The sequence below is a fragment of the Schistocerca gregaria genome, chromosome 4 (genome assembly GCF_023897955.1).
Source record: "Schistocerca gregaria isolate iqSchGreg1 chromosome 4, iqSchGreg1.2, whole genome shotgun sequence".
NCBI classification, from domain to species: domain Eukaryota; kingdom Metazoa; phylum Arthropoda; class Insecta; order Orthoptera; family Acrididae; genus Schistocerca; species Schistocerca gregaria.
The window spans coordinates 640,790,217-640,799,558 of NC_064923.1; the positions used below are offsets into that span (position 1 = coordinate 640,790,217).

General features: G+C 41.1%; 1 non-coding gene across 1 annotated transcript; it reads left to right on the plus strand.

Moving 5' to 3' along the window:
* The first annotated feature begins 2,860 nt into the window (after nt 1-2,860).
* Nucleotides 2,861-2,935, plus strand: Trnas-cga (transfer RNA serine (anticodon CGA)). Its single transcript has one exon. It is a non-coding gene; the product is annotated as a tRNA-Ser (tRNA).
* The last annotated feature ends 6,407 nt before the right edge of the window (nt 2,936-9,342 follow it).

A 9,342-nucleotide genomic window follows, 5' to 3' on the forward strand; every position in this document is an offset into this window, starting at 1 on the left:
AGCGGGAAATTCAGCCTCCCTTCTGAACTATACATTCAGTCCTGGTTCTAGGAGTTGGAGAGGCTTGGGTCTTGAGAATCGCTGTTTTCTATGACATTTCACTAGGTCGTCTACGGTCACTTTGGCGTCGATCTGACCACTAAAGGAAGCGAGACTCATCGCTAAGAACCACAGTTTGCCACTTAATGTTCCCGTTGACTGTTGTTCCCCAGCCTGAAACATTAGGTTGAAATTGCTCTGAGCACTATGGGACTTAACGCCTGAGGTCATCAGTCCCCTAGAACTGAGAACTACTTAAGACTAAATAACATAAGGACATCACACACATCCATGCCCGAGGCAGGATTCGAACCTGCGACCGTAGCGGTCGCCCGGTTCCAGCCTGTAGAGCCTAGAACCGCTCGGCCACCCCGCTCAGCAAAGATTAGGTCGTCTGTGGTGTGGCATCAGGTGTAAAAGACCCACTGTAACTCTTAGCTCTCAACCAAGATCCCAGTAACTTGTTCATGACGGTTTTTGGGGAGAGTTTGCCTGTAATCTCTGCCAGGCTCTCAGTAGCTGTCGTCCTATTCGTCAGAGTCAGTCGAAGAACGTTACGGTGTACTTTTAGGGTAATGTTTCTTGAACGTCTCGTGCCTAAACTTCTTGCCAGACGGTGGCATCTAGTCCATCTCACATGAAATGAGGGTGGAATCTGCCTGCTGTGATACAATAATGCGTCTTAGTATGCTCCAGCTGTTGTCCCCTATGTGGAGTTATGGAGTTAGTGACGGAGAACTACGGTGGATAAAGTGCGAAAGTAAGTCCTAAAAATCTGTACTCAGTGGTTCGCTGGTTGTTAGAAGAGAGACGTGATTGCCTCATGTTTGCTGTGATAATATCATCGATTTGACAGTTCGAAAGCCAGTAAAATTCCGTGTGACAGTGTTAGTATCGCGATGTTTTATCATAATACCAAGCACTGCGTCTATTGTGTCTAATTTTACTGTCTTTCTTTTACAGACATTTAATGTCGAATAAAAGTTGGAAGAGGCACTTTGAACCTTATATTACTTCCAACTATAAAACCATCTGGTTTATTTAATAACTAGTTACATGTTCATATCACTGAGGACCGTTAAAGGCTGCTTTGAGGCCACATTTAAATGTGTCCCATTTCCCTTCCCAGGGCGCATTTCCATCAGAGAACGCACATCTGCGCAAAAGCTCATCACTTTAATTTGATTCATTTGTTTATCTGTCGAAAGGCTTTAAGTATAACTGCACATATGAAACATCAAATAGAGTAAGGATTCCAGTAGAGTCAGCTTGGCTTTTTAGTAAGCTATTAAGCGAACTGCTGCCAGTTTTGTACGGCAGTTTCTACAGCCTGCCAAGCATTGACTAAATTTTTGCATCTCCGGGAGCATGTACGTTTACCATCGATCACATTGAAATGGGTAACCTGCCTGTGTTTTCCGATACGTTCAGACATTGCAGTGAATGTAATTCTGTACTGTAATTTAACCATGACCCAGGACGTAAAATAAATCCACAAAGTCACCACTCGTTCTGGAATCATTGCACGACAGCCTTCTCTTGTTAGAGGAGAGTGATGCACCAGGAGCATAGTGTACGTAGGATACGTGATGTTTCCTGACCGTTGTTTCAGTTTGGTACCTATTTCAGAATCACACCTAAGAATTAGTTCTAGAAACCACCATAAGCACTTTCCGTAATTTTCCCATGTTTTTGTTATCCGAACATGTGGTTGTGTTTCGTGCAGTGTTTGTAAACAATACGAGCTTTCCATGTTTAACTGGTGTAAAATATATTAAAGCTTTTAGGAAAGTACTGTCAATTCTTCAGTTACAGCTGTTTATGGTTGGGTAAGTGCAGACAGTTAATCTGCATTTCGTCGGTCGTGCGCCGACAGTCATCTTGAAACGGAAGGAGGTCTCCTGCCATTGAACACATGGCAACTACAGATAAACTGAGTTTCTTTACCTGCAAATGAACTGAGTTTCTTTAATTTCTGCTACAAGTTTCGCTTTCTTGAAACTGTAAATCTGTGATAGTTGTCAATAGCTCCTATTCCGTAATGTTTTTAACTCGTAAGTGGGACTTGATAATACTTCTTCTATCTTTGAATCCACTAAGAATCGGCTGTAGAGTAAAAATGTTGCTAAAAAGTACACCCATGACGAGATGATTTTTGATTGTAACACTTTGAATGTAAATAGAATATTTGCCGCAAGGTACAGTCATGCTCAAAAGTATCCGAACGATCTGAATTGCATTTCGCCTGATTCGCATGAAACCCACATAACGCAGCTGCCTAGCAGGTCCTCTAATCGCTCGTTGGTAGTCGTTTGACTATTGAATATGGTTCCATAAAGTCACCACTACAAAACACTGCCCTGTATCGCAATAACTCAAGATGTTAAGTTATACCACGATACTACAAATGTCAGGGAACACCTTATCGCAGATAAGACTGTGCTTAAGGCTCGTAAGCTCACACTTATTACAATAGATGACATGCCTGAAATGTTACCACTCTCATTATTACGTCAGATAGGTAATGCAAGTAGTAAGTTCATCGTATTCGTGATTTCCTCTCCAAAGTAACATACCGTACTTACGATTTAACACAAAATGACATTAAATATTTAAGTTATTCATGAGCGGCTTGTTGAAAATATGTATGAACTTCAAATGACACGACGAACCGTCTCGTTCTGCATATGGATTCTTACCCAGGTCATGCAACTTAAGCAAAGATTTCGTGACTGACAGAAACTAACAGGCTTCTGTAAAGATTGGAAGGTAGGAGACGGATACTGGCAGAAGTAAAACTGTGAGTACCGAACGTGAGTCGTGCTTCGGTAGCTCAGTTGGTAGAGCACTTGCCCGCGAAAGGCAAAGGTCCCGAGTTCGAGTCTCGGTCGGGCACACAGTTTTAATCTGCCAGGAAGTTTGAAATCAGCGCACACTCCGCTGCAGAGTGAAAATCTCATTCTGGATGTTAAATATTGCTTTTTAACAAGTAACATCCTTGAAATGCGGTGAGTTAAAGACTTGTGTTGGACAGTGATTCTAACCCAGAACTTAATCGGATTGATATCGAAGCACAATCAACTGTGACATATCGGATTGTCTCGGCAGTTGCAAGATGTTTTAACTGAAATGACGAGACGAAACATTAATTTTTCCTTTCCCAGGACTCCTAACCGGCACCTATCGTTGTTATATTCTAGAGAAAACGAACGTTACATATGGGTTTGTTGCACGAGCAGCGACATGTGAGCATGTTTGAACTAGAAAAAATATGACGAAGAGTTCGGTGCTGACTGGGAATAGAGCCCTAAACATATCGTTGTTGACTACACACAAAGAGACGTCAGCTACCGAATTTTTCTCCACCGGCAGCGCAGAATAACATCTTGAACTTACAGTGATTTCGCAAATAGTTTTGTGACTCACTGAGAGTCAAACACGTCAGATATCGTTAGCGTTGGCAACGAATGAAAATACATTAAAAATCAAATTTATTATCCACCAGCAGATAAGTGTTCCCATCATAGAGCTTGATAATACGTAATGAAATCCTTAGTGCCGGGCCAGGATTCGCACCCATCCATGCGCAATATGTGAAGATGCTCAGGGATCTGCAGTTTTGAACAAACAACAAATTGTAGCCGAGCTGTATTGTCGCGAAGGGGTCAAATTCCGCGTTAAGGGCGGTCTGAGAGCATTCCCTGTTCAGAAAAAGGTTTTATCGACATACAGAAGCTCAGATATAAGGGAACAAATGTCGTGTGAGCCTACATAGCATTTGATCCGTCGTTAGAAATAAGTATATAGTCTAAGATAAGTTAATGGTGATATGTCGCCACTCCAGACTTCATTGTGGTCGGACCTAACTTCAACTGGGTGGAGAAAGAATATCATGTTTAGTGTGAATTTCAGACGTCAATGCTATTATTTCTTCTTCACTCAGTGTAGCCAGAAGAGAATGGAATCTGTCTCTCCCCATCTAAAATCATTGCTAGAAGTTGGAATTGAACACAGACCATAGGTGTCAGAAATTATCATCAGTCCAACAGACCACCAAACCCTCATCCCTGCGGCTTCCTTTCCTAGCAAATCGCCGTTGCGCCACACTGGATGAGATTTCTGCCACACAGGCTCCCTGTAGTAATTTGCAGCATGTTCAGTAAATTCATTTACTTGGTTGACCGAATCACCATGAACTAGCTGCCTCGGCCAACCAGTGCATACATTCGACTCTATTTTGTAATCTCCGAAATAAATACACGTAACTGCCACCTACACAGAACTGCCAACAGTGTAGGAATGCAGAAATTTAAATAGGAAGTGTCCCTTTCGTCTTGAGCTACTGTATTCCGCTATCTGTTTGTTGAAAACATTGTGCAGTGCAAAAGAGAAAGTGTAACTGTTTGTCTCTCAGAAGTGTAGACCCGGCCATATGCATTATCTCACAGCGCTATTGAACGCAGAAGTTCTGGAGGAAATGTGTTTGAGTTGTGGAAATGTTGTAGCTACCTCTCAGCTAGCAGTGTAATGTTATGTGTCGCACACCGTAGATAAGATGTCGCGACTTCGAGTACATCCTTTGCTACATTTTGTTAAAACGCAGTTCTGATGTCTGCTAAAGTTATCAATGTAATCGAACTTGTAACATAATTCTCCTCACTTCTCAACCCAAAATAGTAGCATGTGAAAAAAGGGCTAACTTCTGCGACATTTTCTTCTTTTCAGGTTTAATAGACAACCATGCGGAAGATGCATCATCAAACTTTTGAATTATGCGTGGGAAGAGCTCATCGTGCCAAAATATGTCGGAAAAGGATTTACTACATTAGCTGTCGCCTGGTAGTGGCATTTTATTTTTCTTCATACCTTGTTTTACAGCTTTAGCTCAGAACAAGTTTTCTACATGCATGTAATCAATAAACTCCATGTACATGTTCAGACTGTTATAGATAACATCAGAGAATTCGTATACATCGTTGATGATTAATTTCTCTCTCATGTGTACTATTGTTTTAAAAACACTAAAGGAAACCTAACGAAAATTGTGAACTGTATCGTGAGAAATGAAATAAAGCTACCCACGATAACCTTAAGACGAAAGTCTGTTTTAATAAAACTGAGTATCTGTACACAAGCGTGCCTCTATCGACACGTATTAGTAAAATATTACTCACTTAAATTTTGATTGGGTCTGTGTTTGATTGGTATGCCGTGTCATACTCAGGAAGTATGAACATGTAATCCTAGCAACCCAAAATTTGCTTGTCAGCAGCGGAATAAGGCGTTACCTGGTGTGTAGCTCTGTAAGTTTTTCACCATTACACAATGAGCCGAAAGTATTTTCTTGCGATTTCCGTATCGATGTTTGATGTGACTGCTTGTAGCTCTTTCTCAGGAGGAATAAAAAATGTACCCTCAGTGGGACTGGAACTGCGAACCATAAAGGATGCATTTTACAGGTCAGCACGAAACCACAACGCTAGCGAAGACTTACGTGCCTCACCCTCCTCTTACGAGAGCAATAGTGACTAGAACTGGTAAACCGCTATTTAAAGGACGAGATTAGTTGCGATTTACACGTTCAACGCCTTTCTGGGCTGAAAACCGTAAATTTACAATCATTAGTTACACCTCAAGCGATAATAACTCAGATTATTCAATGGAAATTACAGGTAAAATCAAGTGAACTTTGAGGCTTAATTCCGTGCACACCAATAAGTAACTCGTCGATCACAGAGTTTCCAAACATACGTTGCCTTGTTGCCAAATCTCAGTTACAGTACCAGCAGGAAGAAGACGAACCGATGTGATCCTACAGCAGGCTGGGAAGTGAAAATAACTGGTGTCTCCAAGTCGCAGCTGCTAAGGCCTGGATACGTAATGCGTTTGATTCGCATTTCTGTAGCTAGGTTTAGGGACTGTAGCCGAGTTGCTAATAACACACAGAAATGACTGGAAACTAAGCATCGTAAGTCAGTAACTCTCATAGTTGTTTTTATATTTCTTTCGTAAGTGTACTCAAAACAAAGAAACTCATTCACTCAAAGACGTTTTCGTGTCTCGCCGATAGTGGAACACAACAAACTAATAAAAAAAAAGAATGTTTTTGTCTGCGTGTGTGTATGTGTGTGTGTGTGTGTGTGTGTGTGTGACAGAGAGACAGCGAGAGAGAGAGAGAGAGAGAGAGAGAGAGAAATTAAAAAGGATGAGGGAGAGAGAGAGTAAAAAATTGTTGTAAAGAAATTTAATCATGGTACGTAAAGAAATCTTTCATTAAAATGACACTCTCCACATCATTACGAAATTTCCCGTTCATGATCTATGGGACAAGTATAAATCTAATCTAATCATGTCATATTGATGACTAGCCATGAAGACTCATGAATTACAGAAATTTTTGCCAATACCAGTAACCACACCTAAACTTTAAAATGAACGACGACAATTTTTGTAATAAACCGGGACTCCTGTCAAGACCCTTGCGTCCCTGTTAACTAACCACGAGAGATGGCTGGTTTACCTCCATTCTGAGGTAACAAAGTGTGCATGCATTTAAAGATGAAGTGCATGATGTGAAGTTCTGTGGTGGAGATGCGAACCCAACACGTATTCAGATTGTTAAATAAGTAAAATCAAATGGTACGTTTCGATTTTTCTTACCAGCTGCTACGTGTTTGAATCTAAAATAAGGATACAAACTATTCTGCCTAAGCGACAATCGAACTGCTCACCTACCGTGCATCCACGAATATTGCTTATGGTTAAGTAGAAGCAAGATTCTGACGCGGAGATTATGCTGTTCTCATGTCAGCAGGATGTAAACACCCTTCTAGGCATCGTAGGTGCGATGTGAAGCCATTTTGAAATTTTCACAAATTCAGCAAATTTCTTAGTTCGAGAAAATGCACTGGGAAGTGTGAAGTTACCGGATAATTCGATTATTACCTTCATTATTACTATCATTTTCTTCATACCGCTGCTGGAACACTGTACTTGAAGATCATCTGATGCGTTTTGGACACTATAGAAGTAGTTTCCCAAGAACAGGTTCTTTCCCTGTCTACGGAATCCTTTTCATGTTAATATCAAACATCAGCAATTACTCGTAGATTACATTAAAACTAAAGTAACTGATGAAGACGTTACTTGATAACAAAGACGCGCTGCCTTTCTTCATTTACTTGCGCCTAAAAATGGCTATCGAGTACTGCCAAACAGAAAGGCAAGAGATTTTACTGCCTTCCGACATACGCCGCTCTCAGTTCTTCCATATGATTTGGTCGACATGACCTGTTTCAAATTGTGAATGACAGACAATGTTTTCGAAAACCCATTGTTTTCCTTTGCAGTAAACAGAAAGATTTTCATTTAAATCTTCGCAATAGTAGTTCAAATTTAATGTAGGTAAGTATTTCACAGTTGCAAAAGTCGCGTCCGACTCATTGACCTTACACTTAGTCGCTGACCAAAAATTTTAGCTCAGAGGGGCACCAGATTACGTAACCTAATGTAGCGAAGACTGTTTGCCAGTGCCCTTTCTAACTGGAAAATACGCAATTCACTCATTTGGCTCCATAACAACACTGTAACAGTAATTTCTGTGTGTATGCAATGCATACGTATTGTAGAATTTAGTGGTGCTCTCTCTTCCACTTCTGTATACAATATGCCTGACGTAAACGGGCGCCGGCCGTGGACGCCGAGCGGTTCTAGGCGCTACAGTCGGGAGCGTGAGCAGGTTCGAATCCTGCCTCGGGCATGGATGTCCTTAGGGTAGTTAGGTTTAAGTAGCTCTAAGTTCTAGGGGCTGATTACCTCAGAAGTTAAGGCCCATAGTGCTCAGAGCCATGTTTGAACCTAAAAGGTAATTTATCACTACAGGCCCAGGTCAATGCAACATCGTACTGCCAACAGTAATGTTCTTATACTGACAACTTGACTTTCGTTTTACTTGATTTGGTAATCATTTAAATAGAATAACATGACTTTCCAGTGGGAGACATTTCGTCCCCCTTTTCCTTCTGTGAAATTTCTTGGGAAGCTTTTCGCCTTCCAACCAGCGAAATGCGACAGAGTGCGGCCTGTAAACGATTCACAAACCACGTTTTAGTGCCGTTAAGACGATTTATTTAAATATCATAAGACTGCACATAGATGCAATCGATGTTGAGGTGCAAAGTGTTTTTTATCTTACTTTCATGACCGGTGGCCATAGGTGATTTCCAAAGACTTTTATTGTACTGAAATAATCTTTTGTCACATAGTAACAAGGTACGTTTTTTATTCGTATATATTTTGTAGGAAACTGTAATCGTGATGGAAGATTATACACCGAAATATTTGGCACAACTGGTAGGAGAAAACGCTGCATATTAGCCAAACTCCACGGCACCTCTCCATATCCTCCTATGACACGAGCACAGGATTCTCCTCGATTACTGCTACAGTGCTCTTCCTAGCACAGCTGAGATTGGCAACTTTCGTCACAAACATGAGTCAACACTGACAGTGCAATCACTTCCGCGTATGGTACTGATCTGACTCGCTAAATCCACTTGATATTCCCTTTCCATTTGAATGACTCGTGGTATGTAATCCTCATGTAAACTAAGACACTGAGACAGAAAATTCAATTTTGTGGCTAAAGGAATGCTATTCTTCACATAAGTGACAATTTTTATTATCTTTCACGATGAGTTATGAGGCTGAGCGAGCAATACCATGATGAGAGTGGCGTACAGGCAGCAGTGTGTCTGTAGCTCGGTGGATGAGTCGGCCTTCGGCGGACGTGGCGAGCGGACGTGCGCTGTTGTTTACGTCTCCGCTGCTGCCGGCTGAGCGCTGTTTACGGTGAGTTGACGCTCTTTTAGCGTACACTGCTAAGTGTTATTGTGTGAAAAATGACACGAATTGACTATGAATGAACTAGCACGAAAGATACTTTGAAATTACGTTTCGATCCGAAATATGCACGACCTAAAGCTTACGAACTTGAACCATGAATTGAGAACGTTTTGAAACGATCTTTTGGTGAAATAATTGGTGTACATCTTTCGATTGTTAGCATTACTGCCCACATAAAGATTAAAACTGCAGAAACATGCGATCAAATTGTTCAATCATGCGGTGGTAGCCTTAAATTTACTTACAGCGAGTTAGAATTTTCGAACTACCTTTTGAAGTTCCTGTCAACGAAATAAATGCAGTGTTGAAAAATTATGGCACGGTTATCGGCAATAATGCGGAAAAGTGTATGTCCTTCAAAGTTCCTGGCTTGAACGGTGTTCGACAGGTGAAAATATA